Genomic DNA, 24682 nt, shown 5'->3' with positions numbered 1-24682 from the left:
GTACATTTTCTGCAGTCACCAGAAAGACCCCTCTGTTCTCTGCACTGTCCCTCAACCAATTAATGGAGATGTCGTATTATCTTCCATATGTTCCCTCCCACTCTCTTATGGCAAAAGAACATCCTTCCCTTTTGAAGAATACATTCCAAGTTAATTTGACTGGAGCCAGCCACCTCCACTTCAAATCACGGAGGCATTTAGCTAAGGGAAACTCAATAGAAGCATGCCATCTCCCTGGCCACAGTGAGTGATTCAAGAAGGGCACAGAATCTTAAATGGGCCAGTCATAAGAAACTTCCTGGGCCAAAAAAAAAAAAAAAAAATGCACTCTTTTCTCTGGAAATACTAGTTTAAAAAGTGTCATAGCCTAGAGCTGCTTCTGTAAGAAGAAAGCTGCCTGTGCATAAAGCTACGGAGATGAGAAGAGCAGAGTAATGGGAAGAGGAAAGTGTACTCTGTCCTGATATTAGTAAGTGTCATTTCCTGAACTACCTAGTTATATGAGCCAATAAATCTTCTCTTTGGCTAAGTTATTTCAAATTGGGTCTTTATCATTTGTAATAAAAGATTCCCAATACCATTCACATCTCACTAATCATATGTTCCTGAATATTGCAGGGATCTGTACTAAGGAAATCTCTCTATTCCACTAGATTATACATTTCTTGAGGGCAGGAATGATATCTATCCACCATAATGCTTTACATATAGTACCTGTTCAATAAATATTTACTAAAACAAACCAGCAAAATCAGGTCCTTTAGAGCATGCCATCAAGAGCTCAAATTTAAAAACTTGGCAACTGAATGAGATAACAATGAATAATACATAGTTATCTGGTTTGCTGCTCTATTTCACCTCCATCTATCTAACAAGACTATCCTAAACATCCTTATTCCTGTGCCAGTCCTAACTCAACCTCCTCTTCTTCATATTCATATTATAAACTATATTTACAAACCTGGAACTTATCTATCGTTTATCAGTTTTTTTGAGAAGACTAAAATTGCACTCAGAACAAGAATAAGGGAAAATTCATTGCTACACATGGCCCTTGAAATCAGGAAATATATGTGTAGCATGATGCCCTGCACATACTACCTGTTCGATAAATGTCTATTAAGTAAGGTAATATCCTAGTTGGGGGCAATTTGAAATTTTAGTCAGAATAAATCTGAGTCAAATTTAGACAACTGACTAAATGGAGAAGAAGACAAAGGGAAGAAGTAAAAGATGAAAAAAGTCTTTATTGGCTTGGACAGCCATATTCTGCTACTGGCCAGGGTCCTAATGCCGGCTCTTTCTTGTAGTGTGTGTTTTATGAATCCCTAGAGATTCACCTTGCTGTGGTTTTTAAGCACTGGCAATGCCATATATGAGGACCGGTGGACCCGTCAGTTCCTAGATCAGATCATCAGACTCTAGTCATTTGGCCAAGACTGTCTTCCTCTTAGCAGGAAATTCTTCAGAGCAGGGGTAGGAGTGAGGAGAGAAGCAGTGACTGGAGACATCATAATTAGCTCCCTTCTGGGATTCACATATGACCTCCAGGAAACCACAGCTTTTTCCTACTAGTTGTAGAAATGGGGCTTATTCCCACTGCATCCCTGTCCATTGATCCTGGCCTCTTACCTTCTGACTTTTGCAACGCTCATATCAGCTACCAGGACCTATGCGCCCCCACACAGGCCAGGCTACACACCAACCTCCCTGAGTGGTTCCCTGCCATCCTGTCCACTTTGTGGGAACAGGAGAAAAGAATAGGGGAGAATGAGAGCAACATCTCAGCTGTCTTAATTCTCTCCACTGGAATTCTCACTATCATACTCTCTTCATCAATCTTATTATAGTCTTCCTTCCTCCTCCCCTCACACATCCTCTCTAGGTGAATGAGAGGTGAACTGTAAAATAAAGAAATAAATATACAAACAAATGAGATTTCTCAATCTCCTAGCAAATCTCATATAGATGGTTTGACCCACGATATTCTTGGTCCTTTGGAACCCCACTGCAGCTCTGATACAATTCATAAAGTCAAATGTAACAACCTATTATAAAAGGGAAATTATTGCATGTTCTGATTTTTTAAAAAATCATGACTTTGCTATGATTTGGGCCATGTCCCATAGAGTTCATGGATCCATGCTTTATCAAACAACCAGTTGAGGTTGCAAGTCGGGCAAGAATTCATATTGTCAGAAAGTCCCATTTACTTTTATCCACTGGTAGGGCTGGGTTGAGAACCTAGGATTTATTTCCCAATCCAGAGTCCCTCTCCTGACACTTTGATAGAAGGACCAATAATTTCCTAATATAACCCTGGAAGCAGAGAAATCATCAAAAATGAAAAAAAAAAATCCCTCCTTCTGTCCTTCTGTATAAAACAAATAATCCTCTATATCATCCTACACTGCATGTGCGATAAGAGGCTCCATCCTCTCTTGTATCATATTTGGTATTCATGCAATCCGTCTCCTCCTACAGTCCACCTAATCTTATGAAACATAATTCTTTTCTCTCTTCCTCCTCCCTACACAAACTAAATTCCTGATTCTCCTGAAGTATGTGCAAACTATTACACTAACCTTCTTTTAAAGCAAGAATCATACTTCAGCCTAAAACAGCAATTGGACAAGTGTGTTTACTATTTTATATTATGAGCTTGGTTTTAGCACCTTTTATGACAAAAGTGTTGATTCTTTCCCCCTTTATAAAGTGGCTGTGGCACTCTGTGGCGGCATGCTACAGGCACAAGTTCATGGTAAGTTCAGAGGAAAGGAATGTTCAAAGAAAACCGAACCCAAAGCATTGTGGGTAGTGATATGGAAAGTTGACAAAACAATGATAAACAATGGGGGGAAAAAGAAATAATTAAGTGTTCTGAAGCACTGTATCAGCATTTTATGCATTGTTAACTTTTTTTAGGAAACTGTTTTATTGTGGGTGGTTTCATGGAGAGATACTAACCCAGTCTGTTGAAATACCCCTCTGCATGTATAATGATTATAAAACTTTTTTAATAAAAAAGAAAATGGGCAAATATGTCTGCCTGAGATAAGACTTTCTGAACAAAAATATAATACATGGAAATCCTTTCTTGAAGTGCTTTGTGGATTTAAGGAGGTAGGAAACTTAAAACAGTAGAGTTATAGTAAACACATAAGTCTAAACAAGGTGTGAAAAATTGAACTATATGCTGCAAAGCAAGAATAAAAGTAACAGAAAAAGGTCCTATATGCTACAAAGCAAGAATAAAAATAACTAACAGAAAAAGGTAAATACTTTATAGACACAAAGGTACTTCTGAGAAACAATTTGAGCTGCTAAGATCTGTCAGACACATTTTAAATAATGTTAGAATGCAATCCTATATAAATCATAATTCAGTCTATATTCACTGTCTTGTTACATCCATTTCAATATAGATTACGTCCTTTTGTTCATACTAATTTAGTTTCTGAAATTATTTTGGGTACCAGGGATTTGTGAGCGGACAAACACATAAAACTACCTGAACCCATAAACATTACATTCTAGTGAGCAAAGAATACAATAAACACAGTACATATGGTATAGTAGAAGATGGTGCATATAAGGAGAAAAATATAGCAAAGAAGACAGATGTATTGTCATAATGTCAGGGCAAGGGTGAGGGGTCTGCTGTTTTATAGTTTAAAAGTCAGAAGAGGAGAAAATAATGACAGGATCACAAATGATCAGACTTAAAGGAGATGAGAGAGTAAGCATTCACTTAACTGAGGAGTGTGTAAGCAAAGAGCAAATTCAAAGGTCCTGAGGTGGGAGTTGCCCCAGTAAGTTAAACAAATATGAAGAAAGCTCTTGTGGATGATGGGGAGGAAGCAAGAGGTGAGATGGTTCATAATGGGTTCAAGAGGTAACTAGGGAATGGGAAAGGTCAGAGCATCATAAGTATTACCAAAACTTGGCTCCTATTCTGAGGGAGATGGGAAGCCATCTACAATACATGGAAGTTTTCTACAAAATGACTTGATCTAAGATATCACATGCTAACCATTTATTTCCAGAAGTACTTACAATGTACAATTTTTTAAACCTTTTAATTTTATGGTGTGTTTTTTAAAACATCTTTTAGGCCTCAAAACCTAGAATGATAAGATGGAACCAGGAAATAAAGACAGAAGTGAGAATACTGTAACATGGTTACTATGATATCACTTTCATTCGATGAATACCTGAGATGCTAATGAATTCAGTGATTTTCATCATATCCTACTAAAAAGCACAGATTGAATCCATAGTACCAGCCAATAAGTGTAATCTGCCTCAGCATACCAAACCAATTTGATTCTATCATATCTTAGAGAGACAATTTACTTCTTTACATAAACCAGGTTCCTACAAAGAAAGGACATACATTGTTGATATCATTCAAGTGTCTGTTTTGTTCAGTACATGTCAGATGCTAGAACAAGAATGAGTTGTCATAGTTTTAGAGATGTTTGATAAAGAAGTACTGCTAGCTGAAGGAAGGATAATATCTCCTGGCAGGCCAAAATGCACAATAATCAGTATTGACTCAAATTAGATGTTATTGTGCATTATCAATAGAGCAGGTTGAGACTTGAGTTTCCTTTGTGGGAACAACTGTTTTGAAAGAACAGGAAAAAAAAACAGCTTTTTCAACACCCATTTTAATATAGTGATACTTACAACAGGTGCAAAAATGTACTGCTTTCTTGTGAACCATGAATAAAGGATTTGGTCAGTAAATCCTTAGATTGTTATTGTATATAATGCTAATACTCAGAAGTTTGAGGAGCTTCCAGAAACCTGCAGTCTTTAAACTAGTGTTTAACAAGGAGGTAGATGTGAGGGAGGTGGGAGGAATTGAGCTAGTTCTGGATATGAGGTTGCTGATATTTCAAGGATCTCTAAGCTCATTTTATATTTCAATGCTATCTCCTTCTTGAAATACCTACAGGATACAAGAAGAAGGAACTATTCTCTTTAAATGGAGTAATAGGGGTCTGTGAAACCTAATTGTTAGGATCTTAGCCAAATTAGTTAACGGTGTATTTCAAAGTCTGAATAGAAAAAACTTATTCCTATTAAGCATTCAATTATATGCCAGGTCACTGTATTTGTGTGTGTGTGTGTGTGTGTGTGTGTGTTTGCAAGTGTATTATGAAGAAACCAAAGGATATATTCAGGGTAGATATAGGAGCTTGGGCAAGAATGGGAGTACAACAATTTGAAGGTGAATACAAATGGCATAGAAGTAGAAAGTTAGCAACGTGACATAACATTTATACCAATTTACCTGTAGAAGATGCTGTTGTGTACTATTCATTTACCCAACAACTAAAGATCTTCCCTTCAGTTAAAAGCACTCACTACCCCAGTTGCCGGCAGCAATGAATGCTAACAGCTCACAGCTGAGCCCCTCTCTGGGCTCTGCCTCGCTGGAGGCTAAACTCCTCCCCAGGGGAAGCAAATGTCTAATGACCACTAAATAAGGAGATACAAAGGCCAGCCTCCTACCTCAATTCAGGACAGCTCTGAATGGTCAACCCAGCTCTAGAGCTCCCCATAGGATTGGCTGCATCCTTTGCAGCAACTGCATCTCAACTCAACCTCTCCATCTGCCCATCCTGCTTCTCTCACCCCTCATAGGTATTGTTCCCAAGAGCACACAACAATAAACCTCATAGATGCAAATGTCAGAGGCTCAGAGTATGTTTCCAAAGGAAGCAACCCAAAGACAACACCATAGCAAAAATAAATACTAGATGGTAACACTCCCCACCATCTGAAAGAATTGAGATTAAAACGTAGTAACTGATTCTACTGGGTACCTCCATAGGCTAATATTAGTTTCTAGCCAATTCCCATTATAACTGGAAGCAAATCACAAGTACTCACACTGTTACATTTAAGTTAGTTAAAACGATAATGAATCATAGACTTAAATGAGGAATTGTTAATTAGTGAGTGATTTTATAGGAACTATAAAGTACTATATAGCTCATGTAAGCTATCTGGTGGTCAGATCTGCATGGTATCAAATATGTCTGATTAACAGCATATGTCTTAACTTAGTAAAACATTACATTTGTTTGAGAAGCTTGTTAAATATTTTTTAATTATGTAATTGTGTATGAGCCCAAAGAGAGTAAAAAAAAAAAAAAACTGGCAAAAAGAAAAATAATTTCATAGCAACAGACTACTGAGTTTCATGCAGATCCAGAGACTCTAAAATGGAGTATTAAAAAAACGGCTTTTGAACATTAAGACTAGGAAATAAAGATCATAAGGAGTCAGAATGGGTTAAAGTGGTAACACAAAGAATGTATCAGCTACACCACATCTGAGTGTCAATTAAGATACCTCCTGATGATTTCGTTGAGGTCAAGACAGAGTTATAAGCTGAAAAATAATATAAGTAGCTAAGGTTATAAAATGTCGAACAACTATATCCAGAGAGAACTGAAACCTTAATTGACAGTTGGAAGGAAAAAATTTGATGGCTCCAAGTTTTGCTTCTATATCTCTTATCTTGTCCTGGTGATCTATAAAGGAATGGTTGCACACAGGGAGGGCTTGGATTTATAGGCTACACGCAAGTGTTGATGGAAACAGGACTGGCTTTATTTTCTCAGGAGAAAATTCATTATAACAAGCACAAGAAGTTAACTAAAGAATTATTATACAATCTTAATCAGAATGGTCCAATGCAATCCTATAAAAGCACAACACAAGGGCTTTACAGACTATGGGGACCTCAAAGTAAGTATTACTCAGAAGACATTAACTGGGCCTTTTGCAGCCAACATTAACAAATATATATTGAGCTTCTTACATATGCTAGGAACTGCTTTATGCACTGAAGATACAGCTATGAACAAGAGATACAAGACCTTGTTGCATTCCAGTGGTGGAAGAAACCAAAAAATAACAAACAGCTAAGAAATTATTATGAAAATATCCCATCATGATGATTGCTAAAAGAAAATAAAACATGGCACTATGATAGGGAGAAACTGAAGCTACCTTTGATTGAATTCAAGAAAAGTCCTCCCTGAGAAGGTGTCATTTGAGCCAAGATCTGAACAGCAAAGATAAATCAGCCATTTGAAAGTATGAGGGAAGAACATTCCAGGCAGAGAGAACCAAAGTTAAAAAAGCCTCATATAGAAAAGCTTGGAAAGGATAATCATGTGGCTAAAATATACTGAATGAGAGCTCTAAAGGCTAAGAGTTGAGATCAGAGACATAAGCAAGAGTCAGATCAGGTAAAGCTTTGTGCATTGAAACATGGAGGGTTTCCAAACAAACATAACAGATTTGTTTGGAAAGATCACTCTAGCTGCTATTCAAAGAACCAAATACAGTGCACATGGAGGTGGTTAGAATGAAAGTTCAGAGACCAAATAAGAAGCTATTGCTATAGTAGGCAAGAGATGATAGTAACAGGCAGCTCTAAAATGGTGAAATTTAATAAGGACAATCATAAGGTTTGTTTTTATACCCACAACCCTCTCCCGCAAAAAACAATAGTGCAGTATAAAATAGGAGATTCATGAGTTAAAGCTGCACGATTTTAGAAGAACAGGGAAAACGGTGCCTGGCTGGCTCAGTTGGTTAAGCATCTGCCTTCGGTTCAGGTCATGCTCCCAGAGTCCTGGGATTGAGCCCTGCATAAGGCTCCCTGCTCAACGGGGTGCCTCCTTCTCCTTCTCTTACTTCCCCTGCTTGCGTGTTCTCTCTCTCTTTCTCTCTCTCTGTCAAATAAATATATAAAATATCTTTTAAAAAATAAAAGAACAGGGAAAAGCAAAACGGTGGGGTTCTGTCAAAGGGACATAGAGCCTAACATGCAAAAACTTCCATTGGCCAAAACTGGAACAATTTGAAAATATATATATATATATATATATATATATATATATATATATATATATATATATACAGTGTATTGAATTATAATCCAAAGTATCAAATAAGTATCCATGAGTCCATACTATATAAATAAATGATTAGATAAATGGAAGAAACTGACAAATCTCCCATATAGAATTCCAAATAATTTATGTAAATACTCTGCTTCAAAGAGATGAATTAACTCCTTATCCCTTGAGTGTGAGCTGCTCTTCCAAAGAGTGAAATATAGAAAGATAAGTAACCTCACAATAGAGAAACCATGGCCAGGTGATCAAGGATTAGTGTCAGTGATAAGTCAAGTGGACAGAATGTGCCCTGGAAATAGTAAGAATGAAATTTCACCTTTGTGATCTTCTTCCCCAAAACCCATAAACCCAGTCCAACCATAAAAAAAAAAAAAAAATAGACAACAACAAATTGAGAGACACTCTACAAAATACCTGACTGTCAAGGTCATAGAAAACAAAGAAAATATGAGAAACTGTTATAATTCAAAAGAAAGTAATGAGACATGACAACTAAATGCAATATGTATCTTGGATGAGATCCTGGAACAGAAAAAGGACATTTCCCTAAAACCCAAGGAAATACAAATAAAATATAGAGTCAACAGCAAAGTACCCAATGTTGGTTACTTAGTTGTGCTGAGCATATCATAGTAATATAAAATGCAAACAATAGGGGAAACTGGATGGAGAAAATATGGAAACACTGTACTATCTTTCAGCTTTACAATCTAAAACTATTATAAAGCATATTATTTTATTTTAAAAAAAAAGCATACGGACCTTGGATTGTTTCCCATCAACATAAATATGGCATCTATAAATTGGAAACCAGAGACTTCTTCCACTCAGTGTCTTTGAAACACAGCCATAGTACTATGCTGAACACCGTGATGCAAAAGAAATGCTCTAGAAACAAGAGTTAACCAGAATGGACATAGGACTTAAAGTCATGTAACATGAGAAACAACTAAAAGTGTTGGGTATGCTTAACCTAGGAAACAAGAAAGGCACAATAGCTATCTCAAAATAAATGAGAGTTTACTATAAAGAGTGAAGATTAGACCCTCTTCTAAGTCTGAAACTGCAGAATTTGGTAAAAATGAAGAAAAGAATATGAGTGGGAAAATATTCAAAAAAAAAGGAAGAACATTATAAATCTAGAATTTTCTACCCTGGGAGGAAAACCCATGCCTTTCCAACAATGAGTATTCAGGCTTCTTCTGGAAATACATTTGTCCAGAAGTTGTAAAGGAGAGGAGTATTTGAACTCCAGAAGACTTTCTAGATATTCAATATGAAAACTGAATGTCTTCCCACTTCTCTATCAGCATTTAATAAATGATAAGAAAACAGGTAGTACCCAAAACCATGGCTAAACTATAGTAATTTGTAAACTCTAGAAACTTTTAATTTTTTATTAACAAATTTATTTATTTATTTTACCTTTTAAAATGTATTTTAACTATAGGTAGATAGACCTTCTCAACTGTTAGTGGAATAACGTGGATATCCTTATATCGCCAGTACAGATTTAACTCTTGAATTCAAGATTCACCTATCCAATTATTTATTTGACCTCTCTAATAAAATGTCACTATACATTTCCAACTTCATATGTCCAGTACAAAACTTCTGATTTCCACCTAAACCTCCCTCAGTGTCATCAACAAATACCACCAATCTATACCTAATTTCCTTCGATTTATCCCATACATCCATTTCATTAGCAGTCCTTAAAAACCTGTGTGTTGCAGTCTCTTTGGCAGAACATTTATTAAAATTGGAACAATACAGAAATTAGCATGTCCTTACACAAATATGACACCCAAATTTGTGAAGCATTCCATATTTTTGCATGGTAACAGATGGTACCTGCTCTTGTAGTGAGCACAGCATAACATGTAAACTTGTTGAATCACTATGTTGTACACCTGAAACTAATGTAACATTGTACGCCAACTATATTTCAATTTAAAAACCCTGTATGTTCATCTGCCAACTTCTCTCCAACTTAACTACCACCCCTAGTCCAAACAAGTCCTTCCTAGACTATTGCAATCACTACCTAACTGGTCCCCCTGCTTCTACTCTTTCCCTTTGAAATGTATGCTCTACAAAGCAGTCAGAGACCATGCCCATGTGCACGCATGTGTGTGCGTGCGCGCGCACACACACACACAGTCAAGCTCTTCTTACAGAGTTAACCATGATGCTTTAAAAAAATTCTAACTCCTTACTCTGTGGTCTGGTTCTTGTCAATCTGAACTCTTACTATTTTCCTCCTTGCCAATGCTCCAACCGCATGAGCCTTTTCTCTATTCCTCACAGCCTCAAATTCATTTCTCCCTTAGGGATATTGCACCAGCTGTTCTCTCCACCTAATATGTTATCCCCATGATCTTCAAACGTCTGGTTCCTTCTTGTTATTCTAAAATAGCCATTAAGGCACTCTTCACCACATCAGCCTATTTTATCTCTCTCTCTGCATAGTACTTATCACTAGTTGACATTGTCTTGTTGCCTTTGTTATGTTTGTGTTGCTTTTGTCTGTGAGTCATCTGAGAATAGGAGGTTTGTATACCTTATTTACAGCTAGTCTCAGCATCCAAAACAGAGCTCTGAATATAATAAGCAGTCAGTAAATATTCAATAAGTAATTTTAATGAGTGACGATGACATCTTGTATGACATGACATGAAATTGTCCTCAAGTGATCTTTTCTAATATTTGAAAAAATAAAACCAATCTTCTAAAATATAATCAACAGTTAAGATTAATACAATAAACATCAAATGATGCTTATCCATCAACTTTTTCTATATTCCCCAAATTCACCTTTGTACATTCCACTCTCTTTGCACTATTGCCTGACTGAAATATTATTTCTCCTGGAAGGTTCTCTAATGCCCAATACCATCTATGTAAATATTATAAACTGTGAAAATATCCATTTTTAAGACCCAATGCCAAATGTTACCTTCCTTCTGACACACTCTCTGATTAATATCTATCTTGTATGCACCCAAAATAATCTGCTTTTTTTTTAATACTTTGCTTTTTAATGACAACACTTATTTCCGTGAGAGGGCTGGGTATTAACAGGTAAGAGTTTCTCAAATTTTGTTCCTTAGAACACTAGGACTTGAGACAATGTGTACAATTCACATTAGCTTGGGAAACACTGCAAAATATACATACCTACTTTGGGGGATTCACAACACAGTGAAAGGATCTGGACAAAGTCCCATAGTAAGTAATGTGTGGGATGTAACTTTCTGTAACTCAACTTTTGTTTTCCATTATTTGATTACAGAATCATCAATTGTCTTATAAAGCAGATATCCATTAATATCTCACAGCAGATAGCCTGAGATATACCTGAGTAATGGTTAAGAGCATGGGTTTTGGAATTCGCTAAGTTGGAGGACTTCAATTTTAACCTGACCTCTAACAATTCTTAAAGGAGTGACTACAAGCAAATAACTAATTTCTTGGCTTCCATCTTACCATCTGAAATAGAGTTGAATAGGGCTATCACATAGGATAAGAATAAGGACGGAGTAAGAGTGGCAGGGTGGGGCAGCCTGGGTGGCTCAGCGGTTTAGCGCCACCTTCGGCCCAGGTCCTGATCCTAGAGACTCAGGATCGAGTCCCATGTCGGGCTCCCTGCGTGGGGCCAGCTTCTCCCTCTGCCTGTGTCTCTGCCTCTCTCTCTCTCTCTCTCTCTCTCTCTCTCTCTCTCTCGGATAAATAAAATCTGAAAAAAATAAATAAATAAAGGTGCCTGGGACCTAGCAGCCACTCTATAAATGCCACTCCATTAGAATAACAATTTTTATCACTGTTGTACCTCAGTGAGGTCAGGAATTTTAGATGTTCACTTATGAATCTCCCACAAGAGACAGATACCACACAAAGAGACTTAATGCAAACTGCGGGCATACTTTAAGCAGAGTAGCTAGCACAAGAATGCCAGCCAGCACAAGGTCGGAAAAGCCTCAGGCCTCACACCATCCCTCTTGCCTAATAGAGGGCTTAATTTAAGATTCATGTTACCAGCCTTGTCTTCCAAGGCATTAGAGTTTACAACCCCTTACTCAGAAGTCCTCAATTAATGTTTGTCGAATTGCTTGATATCAATGGATTCTGACTTTCTTCAATTCTTATCCACAAGAAACTCCAACTCCACCTCAAAACAGCATGTGAATTCTTTAACATAGACCTCTTGCAAAAGAGTGATTCACTCAAGCAATCATTTATATGTTTAAAACCTAAGTTAGGAAGAAGGTAAAAGGTACAATTTAAAAAAGTTTTCAAATCTGATGTGCACTTCTCCCAATGGTCAACAAGATAAGTCCACAGTGCCTAAGAAACCCAGAGAATAAGGAGGTCCCTTGGGACTGGCTGTTAGTGCCAACTCCCAGAAGGTAGGGGCATTCTTGCATGGAGGGAACTACAACTGATGACCTCCAGAGGGCCATTTCACCCTTGAGTTTCTATTAAATCATTGGAATTTAAAAAAGAGCTCTAAAAAGAACTTTAAGAGATCATCAAGGCCATCCCCCTGCCTGTTAGAATATTTTTATATCTCCAAGTTCAATGTTGAAGTGTGAAGGCTCAAGCTGCAAGAGAAATTGATGGGTTAGAGGGCAGGAAAGCTTAGGGGGAGAAAAGAGAAAGGAAAAGAAAAATCTGAGGATAAAGGAATTTATGCCCTCCCAATTAACCTTACCAAGGACCTCAAAATTCCCAAGGCAACCTTGATTCTACCTTTCTTTCTTTTGTTTTCAAATATGGAATTTTCCCCAGGACTAATGTTAGAATTGAGCATATTCTTCCTTTGATTTATGAGAACATTCAGGGAATATAAGGTCATGAAAGTTACCAAACCAGCTGGCTTCAATGCAAAGTAATTAAATAGAAAGTCTTAAAAACTTAAAATCCTTACTAGACTTGTTTCCGAAGAATGTTACATTTATCTTCCTTTATATTTCAAGTACTCATTCTTATATTTTTAAAATATTTAATCTAGATTTACATGAACCTTCCCCTGATGATAGCAATGGACCCAAATAAAAAAAAAATCTATAAAAAAGGAGAAATTAGAGCATCTGTATTTGTGGTTAAACTACTAGTGAACAACATTTCAGGAAATTCGTGGTTACAGTAATTAGATAACCATAAATGCCTGTTAGTTCAGAAAAGCAAAATTAAATGCTGGAGTTTTTTTTTTTTTTTTTTCAAAAAAAAAAAAGCCACTACAATGTGAAACAAGCAGAAATAAAAAAACAAAAACAACAAACCCTGATTTCATAAAATGTTGAACAAAACTGCATACTTAAGTGGTTATGCTCTAAACATGAAAGCAATCTACTCAGAGTGGCATTAAGACGTGGGTTTTTAAGCTTCCCTATATTAGGTAAAATGACTATACCAAGAATTGTGCTATACTATTTATTTTTTAATTCCTTTGATATGATCCTTAAATTATACTTAATGATACCTTATCCACCAGGGCCCACCCAGAGGCTTTCATGACCCAAGCTAATACTGTCTTTTTTTTTTTTTTTTTTTAAAGATTTTCTTTATTCATGAGAGACACAGAAAGAGAGAGAAAGAGGCAGAGACACAGGCAGAGGGAGAAGCAGGCTCCATGCAGGGAGCCTAATGTGGGACTCGATCCTGAGACCCCAGGATCACACCCTGGGCTGAAGGCAGGCGTTAAACCACTGAGCTACCCAGAGATGCTCTACTACTGTCTTTAAGACAAGTCGGATCCTTTGAAAAGCCTCTCAGGTTCTAGGTTTTATAATTCCTTTGTAGTATGCATATTCAGATACACATGGTTAGTAATTTTTCTAAGAAAAATGATGTCTGAAACTACACTCTTGCAGGTGTAATCCTGAGCACACTCACACAAGTAAATCACTCCTACATCCAGCAGCTAGAAAAGAGAGCCAATTTCTGGTAAATGGACATGATAGCCAATTAAAGGAAACCAAGTGGTAGCATGCCTAGATGGTGAAACATGAGCCAATTTTCTGTGACTTTTGCTTGCAGAACCAAGGCATGCTTTAATAGAGTGGCTTCAGATGTTGATACTCTATCAATGTCTGTATCTCTCTGATTGAGCGTGACATAATAGCTCTTTCCTTTTTGAAGGCCGAGTGTTTCCATTTTCTTGTATCCTATAGATATCCAAGAGCAAAGAGAGTTGCCACATTACATTTCTCCAAATAAAACCATGGGGTAGTCAAATTAATCTAATTATCTGTGACCCAATTTGATAATACTGCTAAAAGCAATGTTAGAAAGGACTTCTCTAGAGTATGCTCTTTGTTTTCTCATTCATTCTCTTGTTCTAATAATTTGGCTGAGAAAATACCCTTTCACACTGAAAATGCACCTGCTTCGATATTTTATGCATAAACTTGCACCATGAAAATATGTGCTCTATTTACTGGTATTTGGAAAATGTAATAATGAGACACTCAAATTGTCATCAGTTTAATAAAGGTCTGAAAAATTCTAAAGATTGATCCAGCATCATTTTCACATTTAACAATCCCACTCAAGCAAGTAATTCTCAGGTGACTAATAAAACAGGTTCAACTATTGGTTCAGCAAAGGTCAGAAATATCACTTGCTTGTAGCTCTTTTTATGAAGTTGGACACAGTGAGTTTTCAACTTGCTTCTTTCTTTTCTCACTTTGATCCACTCTTGATACTATTCACTTTGGTCTCTCACAGATAGAGACCTGTGGCAGGTTTTATGGTATTTTAGAAAATAATTTCATGTTCCATAAGTAACAGAGATGCACAATTCTTTATGGGAACCATTTCATTCCAATTTTTCCGATTATGAATTTACATGAAGCAAAAGACTACAAAAACCTCTATTTCTTTTCTTTTTTTTTCATTTCTTCTCCAATGTACTGTCATTCTGAATTTTTAATATTTATAATGAACAAAATTATATGCTTGGAATGCACCCTTCAACATAATGGTATTACAACTAAATATTTATTTGAATTATGTTTATGGTAATAATAACTAATGTGGGTTTTTTTTCACGACATAGGTTAAAAGTCTGCAGCCTCTAATTTGACAGGAACTCTATTATCACTTTCTGCAAAATTAGACAGGAAAGAATATTAAGACATCTAAAATCTGACACAAATAGAAATCACTTTTTCTCTCACTTTACTTTTTTTTTTTTAAACAAGAAAGATGATTATATGCTGCTCGACATTCCATTTTCAGGCCAACAAAGGGGATACAGAGGTTCAGTCTTTATCTTCTCCAATGAATAAGACCCTTGCGAGAATGCATTGGTATTTAATACATTAAACTTCTTCAGATGTAGAGAAAGAAGATAAAGTTAGCTTTATCTTCTTCATGGTCTTATCCATTCAGCTCTCTGTTTCAACTAACATAAAAATATCTTCACTGCAAGGTCCCAGCCCAGACGGCTAATCCACAGTACATCATCTGTGAAACACATATGATCCTCATACTTAAAAAACCACTAACTAAAGATGAGTGAACAGTATTGAGACAAGAAGAATTCCTCTACTCTAAACCAGAGCAGAACCTGAAGAAAAACAGTTTTTAAAATTTCAAAGTAAGGCTGATTTTCTCAGTGATTTGTGTGACTGCCTATTTGAATCTAAAAATGTCTCATAGTGTACTTGAGCACTTTTTGTTTTGGTCACAACTACAAACGGAACTAAAAGCCAAGGCTATTTTTCATGATGCCTTTGGAGAACTTTGTATGAGAGAGATCCTTTAGAAATAGTGCAAAAAAGTCTATCCTCCTACAAAGTTCAGTGAAGACTTTACAACAGAGTATTTTGATTCATTTCACTTTGGAAAATATACACTCATAGCCTATGCTCATAATAACACCCCCAATCCATCCAGAGATTCCAAAGTTTAGCATTTCCCCCAAAATATCTCTGAAAATAATAAAGATTGATATTCTGCTGAGTATAAGGCCATGACCCTGAGATGCTAGAAAACTAACCTCATGCAGTAGGGGCTGTGTCAACGGCCCCTCCAGGACTGAGGCACTCATTCTAGCTGCCAGGTGGTATGGCTGCTGCTAATTCCTAAGTGACTCCTCCTCAGGACCTGCTCCCAGGAGAAGGAAGGGGGCTGCCTTGCCCGGAGTCGTGGTCCTAGGAAGGGTTTAGAGTGACAGAGGCTAGGCACCCTTACCTCAGTCACCAAAAACTCCCAAGGGCCATGCAGTGCCCAAGCTCTCTGGGGATCTGATGAGGCCTGAATTGTAACTACATTTCAGTACAACCCCTCCAGAGGCCTGGTCCTGGGGCCTACTCCCTCACAGGTGTAGGTCCAAGGAGCACTCCCAGTCTCCAATTCAGCACCTCAGGGAACCCAACCCAAGAAGAATTACAATGAGAAGAGCTGGAGGGAATCCAGTTTCTATTATAATTCAACATTACTTCTTTTGTAAAGGTAAAGAAACCTCAGCCAAGAACAATGAAATAATTTGCATTGAATCTGTCTGTTACCGGTTCTTCTGCCTTTTCACTTACAGACAGGTGTTCTTTTATTAGAAATTGTTTTCCTGGGCAGCCCCGGGTGGCTCAGCAGTTTAGCGCCCGCCTTCAGCCCAGGGCGTGATCCTGGAGATCGAGTCCCACGTCAGGCTCTCTCCCTCTGCCTGTGTCTCTGCCTCTCTCTCTCTGTGTGGACTTCACTTAACAAAATTACATTTGAGCTTAAATCTGGCCAAGTAACAGTTAACAGTTCTCTTTTTAGCCTCCCACATGCCACATGATATTTCTAGAAACTCTACCAAGGAAGGAGAATCAGCCTAATGGGTTGGAGGGATTCAGGAGATCAAGAAGGTTAAGGGGGAAACTAAATTTTTTCTGAATATCTACTGGCATTATCTAAGGAACTTAACGTAACATTATCTTAATCTTCACAACTCAATGAAGGAATATTTCTTCTCTCACTTTACAAATGAAGGAACTGAGCTCCAGTTGGATCATATGAGATTTGATTCAGAAGCCGCTGATATGTCCACTCACCCCAGTGCCTCCCTGTGACTGCAAATAAACATGCTCTGTCCTCCCTTATTCACCACATTTGCAAGTGTGAGGCCTTGGTTATAATTTACCTTCCTGATTGTGACAGTATAACTTCACTACATAATACACTACTAACTTGACTCACTATAAATAAAAATCAACAATGCCACACTTTTCAGCATGTTGATTAGCATTTATGATTTCATAGTGCCAAAATAAATAATTTATTTTAAAGGATTAGTAAAGCTAAGACATATTCTTACGTTGTTTTTCACCAGGATAAAAAATTTACAATGACATCCCTTAACTAGGCACTTAAGAAATCATTTGGCAGTTTACTTTTTGCCAAATGCCATACATTGTTTTAATGTCAGATAGGAAGTAAAAGTTATTTATAGACTGAAATATAACACTATTAAAGCTCAATCTTATATGCAGCAACACATTCCAAATAGAGTTCTCAACACTACATTTTAAAGCGCAAATCACTGTATTCAATACCAGCATATGAATGTCTTCTTAATAAAGTACCAGATGTGTGACAAAGACTCCAAAAGGGGAGACAGTTGAAAGAAAAATCTAATAATGTCAATGATATATTTTTTACCTTAACCTAAAAATTAATTTTTGTGACTAAACATTTCTCACCTTTTTTTTTTTTTTGATATATGTGATTCATAAGACTGCTATCAGCATGAGTCAGGTTAAATGTTGCTTTTAACAATGCTGAACTTTGACATTTTAGTTAATCTAAGTAATTTTTTAAAAGATTAGCATTTCTTATTTGGGTATATAGACACAACATTTTTTAGCCTTGAAAGACTGTTTCATTGTAAGATAAGCCTTTGGATAATTATTTTTCTGGGGAATTCTGGTATTTGTAGTTTTATGAGCGCAACCACATTAGTTACAGCAAGGTGGCTTCTGAATTCCTTAAATAAAGGAGTTTTAAAATCTGTGATAATTATTCAAAAAAATATTTTCAAAAAGATGTAAAACAATTTTTAATGTAAACTGCAGCCCTACAACTGGTAGAGCTGTCTCCCATTCTTGCATAAATATACAGAACGGTATGTCTTATTCTTTTCTAATACACAGCATGACATCTTGAGGTCTATCAGCTGGTTTTATTTTACGTTAGGCTTAAAACTCAGTGGGCATTGCAGACATAGGAAGGTGAGGTGAAATGAGAAGCAAAATATTAAAAGTGTCCTCAAAACTCAGAATACTACTTTCCATTTTATTCTGTAATGAAATAAATGTTAATTACTTCCTAAGTAGAGTTGCAAGATAAGATAAAAAATACAGGACACCCAAGTAAATTTGATTTTTTTAAGTGTGTCCCATGCAATATTTATATTGTGCAAACAAATCACCTGAATATCTTATTAAAATGCAGGTTTTGATTCAACAGCCTGGAATGGCACCCAGTCTGTATTTTTCTTTGCTAAATCTGCCAACCTATCTTAAATTATTTTAAAAAGAAGGAAATGCTGAAGATAGTATTGTTAAATGTTCACTTGTAGATTAATAATTGCAGTTAATGAATGGAATGACAAATCAGTTTTTATTTACATACTTGGCTCCGTGTCTTCTCTAAAATCTCTAAATTAATAGTAAAAATAAAACCCCGAGAAAGGTTTTGAAAATATTCTTTACAACATGGCCATTTCTGCGTATTTTCCCCATCTTCACAGGTCCATTATCTAATCAGTAGTGTTCACCCTTGGCTGAACATCAAAATCACCTAGAGAGCTTTTAAAAATCCTGCTACCCAGCCACACTCTACTCAATTAAATATTAATCTCTGGGGTAGGATGGGATCCAGGCATAGATGTTTTTAATCTTCCCAGGTGATTCCAATGTGCACTGAGACTGAGAGCCTGCCCTAGGTCCCTACTTTCCAAAGTGTATAACCAACATCAGTCCCAGCTGGCAACTCGTTAGGAACACAGAATCTCAGGCCCCACCCAGGCCTTCTGAATCAGAACTTGCATTTTAACAAGATATCCAGGTGACTCATATGCACATTACAGTTCGACAAACACTACTCTAAATCATTTAGAGATAACAAGTAAAGGCAGCCACATTTATGACTCTCACTCTAGTGTTAACTGGAATTCTAGAATATTCCAACATAGCAAGACTGGTCTAAATAAGGGCAGTTACTATAGCAGAGACCAAAAAATTGTCAGTCCTCTCTCAATGCACATCACTTTATAGACTTCCAACAGAAGTAATAGAAACTATCCAAACAGACATTAGATAGAATCCTGGAGGCAATTCCCATAGGACAGCACACCTGATTCTAGCCAAAACCCCACAAACCAAGAAACCAATATCTAAACAGTAGTCATTGCTTTCTTTTTCCCCTAACCTCAATCCTAGTCAATAAAGCTACCTTTCTTATAAATTACAATGTCCTAGTCAAGGTCCTTTGCCCCCAAAGTGCTGGTGTCTCTATAGTAATCACTGACTTCTGTTTTCCAGCCATGAATTCAAAGGTTTCTTGGATATGTTCCATCAAGGAACTGAGGGCTTTTTTTTTTTTCTTCCAAATTATAGCATATTTAAAGAAACCTAACATGGTAACCACTTAAATGCAAAAGAACCAAGCATTCACATTGAGGCTGAAATCTAAGTGCTATGATTTGAAAAGCATCTGGAAGGCTTCCTATCAAACTGTCTTGCCCGGTTTATTACTGGAGTTCTCCTTAGTAAGTTTCTTGTGTTAATATAATGTTCTCCAGTGAAGTACAAATGCTGTACTCCTAAGGAAGTTAACATGTTTAATTTCTAAATCTTAGTGTTGAATTAATTTATAAAGCTCATTGTTTTAGGGGTTTTTTAACCCAAAGGACAAGACTGATGAGTTCTGGGTTAATGATGGCATTAAAAGTCAGGGAAGTGGGCAGCCTGGGTGGCTCAGAGGTTTAGCACCTGCCTTCAGCCCATGGTGTGATCCTAGAGACCTGGGATCAAGTCTCATATCGGGCTCCCTATGGGGAGCCTGCTTCTCCCTCTGCCTGTGTGTCTCTGCCTCTCTCTCTCTCTGTGTCTCTCATGAATAGATAAATAAAATCTTTTTTTTTTGATAAATAAAATCTTTTTAAAAAATTTTAAGATAAACTCTGCAGTTGCCTACTTTTTGAAATAGTGATTTTATAGTTTAAATGAATCATAAATTACAAAATTAAATTATACAAATATGAAACATTAATTCCTGCTTATAGGGATTGGAAGTGCTATCCTTATCTTTATCCTTATCCTTATCCTTATCCTTATCCCATGCAGGGAGAACGCAGGACTCATCCCGGGTCTCCAGGATCAGGCCCTGGGCCAAAGGCGGCACTAAACCGCTGAGCCACCCAGGCTCCCCTATCTTAAAAAAATGTTAAGGGAAATGGAAGACAGTAATTTTTAGTTTTCATACATTAGCTATCATAACTTCCAAAGCAAGGAGCTGAAAAAAGAGAAAACTTGAGGTTATATAGAGTGTGCTTTTGAGTGAATAAAAAGTTTTGAGCATAATTCTAGTTTTATTATATTTCATGAAGTGAGCAAGAGAAATTGTGTCTGCATCAATGTAGTGGAGGAGTTTCTCATCTCAAAAGCCTATCTGTATTGATATCAGAAAAGGGTAGGGGTGCAAAATGACAGCAGCTGGCCTGCCCTTTCACCTTCCTAACAGGGCTGGTGGCAGCAATGAAGCTTAATCAATGCAATGGAAGTGACATTTTGCAGTCAAATCAAATTAAATGGAAATGAAAGGAAAATCTGAGGTCCAACCTAAAGGCTGTTCCTCTTACCACTGAGGTCATCTCCATGGCAACTAAATGCTACAAATGTGTAGACTAAATCCTTAACAAATCTGCAGAAAGCATGTCCAATTGAATATGATAGTGTCTGTCACTGTACTTTGTAGCTTTCTAAAAGCTGACATTAGAAGTAACAAAAAAAAACTTCAGTCAGCAAGTATGCAGGACAGCACAGCTAATCTGACCACTACTCAATGACAGAGGTGCTCAACTTCTGAAAGAATGAACTCCTAAGTAAGTGGCAACTTAAAGACAGACCAAGTTAAGTGGATTAGGTTCAAACTGCAATGTTTTCTAGAATTGTTTTTACTTGGATGTATTCAGTTCAGAAACTCCCTGGTCCCTGTAAAAGCATTTTCACATCATGAGGAATAATGTGTATGGGCTTCCATCTGATCATGCCATTACCCTTTCTCAAGTACTCCCTCAGCCTTTCATTTCCCCCTCTTTTTGAGAATGCAGTGAGAGCAGATGGGTTTCAGGGTTAGAGAAGGCAGCACGTACGGGCAAACTGCAACAGAGCAGCAGTGGTAATAGTTCTTCATGTAGTTTCCTCCAACAGACTCTTCCAGAAGAGTAACTCATCCCTCTACACCTCTGTTTTACTGTACCATGTGGCCAGTCCAAACTAACTTGCTAATCTGGAGTTAATTTCTTGTTGTAGATCATATTTTGTCAGAGAACGTAAAACAGTATCACTGAACACTATTTCCCTATAATTAAACCACCATTCTTAGGGAAGCAAGAATTCTCATATATCTGTGTATATCTGGCTTGAGATCTGGGTGCCCTCTACTACATGACAATATATTTACAGAAGGAAGGAGAAAGATAAACATCTAAGTACACCAGATTCACCCAGTGATACATACTGAATTCATTGTTCAAGCTATACAATAAGAAACATTACCTTGTAGGATGATTTATTGCACAAAGTTTGTGATGTCTCCACTGGTCATTTAATTAAGTCATAAAAGTGACCACTATGGTTCTTGGAGTTTGCTAGGGATGCTGTCACTTTGCAATATGAAACATGTCAATAGATTTATACCTTAGGATGACAATTTGATATGAAGTGAAAGTTTAGCTCAAATGCATAAAACCATGGGTCATTATAGTCTATCCCCATTAAAATGGCAATTCATACCAATTAATTTCTAGGAAGAAATTCCTGCTTCTGAATAGTGGTTAAAATAGCAATAATGTTGCTAACTTCAGATAACAGCAGTTCTCATAAATATATCATAAATTATCTTTTTTTCAGTAACACTAATTTACTTTGAGGTAGTATGTCTAGGAATTTTTCAAAATATATGTAATAGTAATAAGAAGACCTAATCTCCATTTAACACTTTATCTGGCAGTGATGATAGTCAACAAAATAAGAGCCTGTTGTTCTTTGAGACATCTTGCTCCCATATAGCACCAATGTTTTAAGGTTTATATAACTACAAACCAATTTTGTTTCATATTATCATCTCTATAAAATTATACTTCAGTTTATAATTCTCTGCTCTTGGAGACTTTAATGCCAGTTCAGTTATTAATTAATAGCATTTTGGGTTACATCAAATTTATTATCTCTTGCCAATATCATCAACTGCAAAATGAAGTTTATTTTACTGGCCCTTCTAACCTCATAATGTTACCTAAGAATGCTATGATATATGTGGAAGAACTCTGGAGACTATCCAACAATATATAAAATATATATTTCATTATGTTATTATATTGAAATAATATGTATTTGTATAATGTATGTATATATTTTTCTTTCAGAGACTACTTTTGTAATGTTAAGAATACAGCTAAATACCCATATTTACATTTTGGTAATATACTTAGTCTGGACTTAATCCGAAAACTTCAGTTTTCCTAACTCTATACTTATAATTCCTAGTAAAAGTTATTTCTCATGTAGAAATTCTGTGTATAGAATTTATGGACAATAACCTAGATGAATACCTTGCAATTTGTTTTTCCAAAATCATTAATTGGTGTCATGTTATTTCCTTAAGATTCACTTCTATTCCTAAAATTAAATGCTAATGGGGGGGGGGGAGCTTATTTAAGACTTTGAACACTGAGTTCTAATAAGATTTTATTGTATTAGAACTTTTTGATCATTTAAATGAGACAGAATATGTTACTTTTTTATTATTTTAAGATTTTATTTATTTATTCATGAGAGACACACAGAGAGAGAGAGAGAGGCAGAGACACAGGCAGAGGGAGAAGCAGGTTCCATGAGGGAGCTGACTCAATCCTGGGTCTCCAGGATCACGTCCTGGACTGAAGGCGGCGCTAAACCACTGAGCCACCAAGGTTGCTCCAGAACAATATATTAAAGAGGTCCCTGGCCTGTCCCCTATGTTATTTTCTCCTCTGTCTACTGCATTATACATTTAAAGCCATATTTACATTTTTCCAAAGAAGACAGCAGATGGTCAACAGGTATATGAAAAGGTGCTCAACATCATTAATCATCAGGGAAATGCAAATCAAAACCACAATGAGATATCACCTCACACCTGCTTGAATGGCTATTATCAAAAAGACAAGAAATAACAAGAGTTGACAAGGATGTGGTTGTTTTGTTTTTCTTTTCAGCTGAAGTTTCTGGAAATTTTTTTTTTTTTTAAGATTTTATTTATTTGAGAGAGAGCACACACAGGGGGAGAGGCAGAGAGAGAGAGAGAAGCAGGCTCCCTGCTTAGGGACTATTGCAGGGCTTGATCCCAAGACCCTAGGATCATGACCTAAGCAAAAGGCAGAAACTTAACCTACTGAGCCACTCCCAAGTGCCCTGGCAAGGATGTGGTTTTAAGGGAACTCTTGTGCACTGTTGATAGGAATGTATACTGATACAGTCATTCCGGAAAACAGTGTGCAGATTCCTCAAAAAATTAAACATACAACTACCAGATGATCCAGTAAGTCCACTTCTGGTATTTATCCAAAGAAAATAAAAACACTAACCCAAAGATACATATGCACCCCCATGTTCATTGCAGCATTATTTACAACAGCCACGATACAAAAGCAACATAAGATGGATGGATGGATGGATAGATGGAGAAACTGTGGTATATATATTTAATGAAATATTATTCAGCCATAAACAAGAATGAAATCTTGCCATTTCCATTAACATGGATGAAACTTGAGAGCATTTTGCGAAGTGAAATAAATCAGAGAAAACCAAATACCATACTCACTTATATGTGAAATCCATAAATAAATAAATAAATAAATACATACATACATACCCCATCCACTCACATAAATAACAATAGCAAACATTTGAGCTCATGGATACAAAGAACAGATTAGTGATTTCCAGAAGCAGGGAGCAGAAAGAAGGGGGAGTTGAGGAATGGGGGACAAGTGTTAAAAAATACAAACTTCCAGCTATAAAAGAAGTCATGGGGACATACGACATAATGACCCTAGTTAATCATACAGTATTATATATTTAAAATTTGCTAAAAGAATATATCATTGGGACACCTGGCTGGCTTAGCGGTTGAGCGTCTGCCTTTGACTCCGTGTGTGATCCCGGAGTCCTGGGATCGAGTCCCACATTGGGCTTTCTGCATGGAGCCTGTTTATCCCTCTGCCTATGTCCCTGCCTGTCTTTGTCTCTCATGAATAAATAAATAAAATCTTTTTTAAAAAAAGAATATATCGTCAAGGTTTTCTTCACAAGAAAAATAAATTTGATAATTTAGGTGACAGATGTTAATTAGACTTACTGTGGTGATCATTTCATAAAAATATATAGAAAAATTGAATCATTATGTTGTATACATGAAACTAATATAATGTTATGTCAAATATATTTAAATTAAAAATAATAACAAAGCCGTAT

At 36.6% G+C, this 24682-nt stretch overlaps 1 protein-coding gene and 1 pseudogene across 15 annotated transcripts in view; one reads left to right on the top strand and one right to left on the bottom strand.

Annotated features, from left to right (window-relative positions):
• The window catches only part of SOX5 (SRY-box transcription factor 5), a 996739-nt gene that overhangs the window by 876109 nt on the left and 95948 nt on the right, over window positions 1-24682 (bottom strand). The window lies entirely within an intron of this gene.
• On the top strand, window positions 9685-9784 carry LOC140617772 (U6 spliceosomal RNA; annotated as a pseudogene).

Source organism: Canis lupus, chromosome 25 (assembly GCF_048164855.1).
Source record: "Canis lupus baileyi chromosome 25, mCanLup2.hap1, whole genome shotgun sequence".
NCBI classification, from domain to species: domain Eukaryota; kingdom Metazoa; phylum Chordata; class Mammalia; order Carnivora; family Canidae; genus Canis; species Canis lupus.
Note: the sequence above shows the minus strand (reverse complement) of the source record. Positions and strands in the feature narration are given on the sequence as shown.